Raw genomic sequence first — 3,393 nt, forward strand, 5'->3', positions numbered from 1 at the left:
ACAATTTGCTAAGATTTTATTAAACATTTTAACATCTAAGTTTATCAAGGGTATTGGTTTGAAGTTTTCTTTCTCTGATGTGTCCTTATCTGGTTTTAGTATAAGTGTGATAAGATGAATTTGGAAGTGTCCCATCCGTTTCTATTTTGTGAAATAATTTGAGGAGCATTGGTGTTAGTTCTTTTTTAAGGTCTGGTAGAATTAAGCTGAGAATCCATCTGGTTCTGGGCTTTTCTTTCTTGGAAGGCTTTGTATTACTGCTTCTATCTAATTGCTAGTCATTGGTCTGTTTAGGCTTTCTATGTCCTCTTGATTTAATTTTAGCAGGACATATGTGTCTGGAAGTATCCATTTCTTCTATGTTTGCCAATTTATTGGAATATAAATTTTCAAAAAAGTCCCTGATGACCCACTGGATTTCATCTCTAATTTTATTAACTTGGTTTTCTCTCCTTTTCTTTTGGTTAGCTTGGCTAACTGTTTATCAATTTTCATTTCATTGATCCTTTGTACTTTTTTTTTTTTAATTCTCAACTTCATTGATTTTTGACTCTGATCTCAATTATTTTCTTACTTTTACCAGTTTTCTAATTGGTTTGTTCTTCTTTTTTAAGGAGATTGAGATACATGCTTAGGTGATTTATTTGGAATTTTTCTGATTTTCTTTTGTAGACACTCATAGCTGAGTTTCTTCAGTGTTTTTTTTTTAATCATAAGTTGGTGTTAAATTTTGTTGAAGGCTTTCTTTGCATCTATTGAAATGACTAAGTGTTAGATATAATCTTTCCTCTTAGAATTGCCTTTGTAGTGCTCAGAAGTTCTGGTATGTTTTATTGATATTCTCATTTGGTTCTAAGAATTTTTAAATTTCTTCCCTGATTTCTTCTATTACCCATTGTTATGGTTTGTACATGTGGTGTCCCCCAAAAGCTCATGTGTGAGACAATGAAAGAATGGTTAGAAGCAAAATTATTAGGTCATGAGAAGTATGACCTAATCATTGGCTTTATCTTCAGATATGGATTAATAGGGTGGTAACTATAGGTAGATAGGGTGTGACTGAAGGAGACATGTCACTGTGGGTGTGACTTTAGGGTTTACTTTTTGTCCCTGGTGAGCAGAGTTCTGTCTCTGCCTCTTGGTGGCAATGTTCTGAGCTGCTGTACTCCTCTGCATTCCCCCCCCATGATGTTCTACCTCACCTTGGGCCCAGAGCAATGAAGTCAGTCTACCATGAACTAAAACCTTTGATACCAGGAGCCCCAAATAAACTTTTCCTCCTCTAAATTTGTTCTTGTCATGCCTTTGAGTTACAGCAGTGAAAAAGCTAACACATTCAGTAGATGAATGGATTAAAAAATGTGGCATATATACACAATGGAATATTACTCAGCAATAAAAGAGAATAAAATCCTGGAATTTGCAGGTAAATGAATGCAGTTGGAGAAGATAATGCTAAGTGAAGTTAGCCAATTCCAAAAAACAAATGGTGAATGTTTTCTCTGATATAAGATGACTGACTCATAGTGGAGTAGGGAGAGGGAGCATGGGAGGAATAGAGGAACTCTAGATAGGGCAGAAACATGTGAGGGGAAGGGAGGAGGCAGGGGGTTAACAATGATGGTGGAATGTGATGGAAATCATTATCCAAAGTACATGTATGAAGACATGAATTGGTGTGAACATGCTTTATATACCACCAGAGATATGAAAAATTGTGTTCTATATGTGTAATAAGAATTGTGGGGGCTGAAGATGTGGCTCAAGTGGTAACATGCTCGCCTAGCATACGCGGGTTCAATCCTCCGCACCACATAAAAATAAAATAAAGATGTTGTGTCCACCAAAAACTAAAAAATAAATATTAAAAATTCTCTCTCTCTCTCTCAAAAAAAAAAAAGAAATAGAATTGTGATGCATTCCACTGTAATGTATTTTAAAAAACGCAATTAAAAAAAAAATAAAAGTGTATTGTTAAAAAAGTGCATTGTTCAGGAACCATCATTTGACCCAGCTATCCCACTCCTTGGTCTATACCCAAAGGACTTAAAAACAGCATACTACAGGGACACAGACACATCAATGTTTTAGTAGCACAATTTACAATAGCTAAACTGTGGAACCAACCTAGATGTCCTTCAATAGATGAATGGATAAAGAAAATTATATATATATATATACACACACACACACACACACACACACACACACATACACAAACACAGACACACACACACACACACACACAAAATGGAATATTAATCAGCCATAAAGAAGAATGAAATTATGGCATCTGCTGGTAAATGGATGGAATTGGAGAACAAAATGCTAAGTGTAGCAAGCCAATCTCCCAAAACCAAATGCTGAATGTTTTCTATGATATAAGGATGCTGATTCATAATAGGGATGGATGTGGAGCATGGGAGGAATGGAGGAACTTTAGATAGGGCACAGGGGAAGGAGAGGAATGGAGAGAGTATGAGAGTAAGAAAGACAGTGGAATGAGATGGCATCATTACCCTAAGTACGTGTTTGAAAACATGAATGGTGTGACTCTACATTGTTTACAACCAGAGATATGAAAAATTGTGCTATATATGTGTAATATGAGTTGAAATACATTCTGCTGTCATATATAACAAATTAGAATAAATTTTTTTAAAGTGTATTGTTCAATCTCCATGTATTTTCTGTAGGGTTTTTGGTGTTGATTTCTAATGTTATTTATCATGCTATAATAAGATGAAAACAATCATATCACTTTTTTCTGGTACCTGCTAATAATTGGTATGTGGCCTAAAGTATATTCTATTTTAGAAAAGATTCCATGATCCGTTGAGAAGAAAATTTATTTAGCTGTTGTTGGATGAAATTTTCTATAGATATCTATATAGTCTATTTGATTTAGAATATTTTTCAGGTGCAAAGAGTCTTTACTGAGTTTGTGTCTAGATGACCTATCTGATGATGAAAGAGGTGTGTTGAAATCACCCAATCTTCTAGTACTGAGGGCTATGTGAGTCTTCAATTTGAGTAGTATCTCTTTTATGTAATTAGTCCATGTTGCATCCACATTGGGGCATAAGTATATATTATTGTCACATCTTCTTATTGGATTGTTCCCTTTACCAGGATGAGGTGACCTTTTTTGTCTCTTCTAACTAACTTTGGTTTGAAGTCTGCTTTTTCAGCTCAGAGTTGCTGCTCTTGCATTTTTGGTACTCCATTTGCATAATATATCATTTTCTTCTTTTCACTTTCAGCCTATGGCTCTCTTTGCCTATGAGTCTCTTGCTAACAACATATAATTGGATATTATTTTTAATCAATTTGGGCAGTTTATGTATTTTAATTGGAGAGTTGAGATCATTTACACTCAGTGTTATAGAGATA

Source organism: Spermophilus citellus (assembly GCF_964194105.1).
Source record: "Spermophilus citellus genome assembly, chromosome: 2".
In the NCBI taxonomy this organism is placed as follows: domain Eukaryota; kingdom Metazoa; phylum Chordata; class Mammalia; order Rodentia; family Sciuridae; genus Spermophilus; species Spermophilus citellus.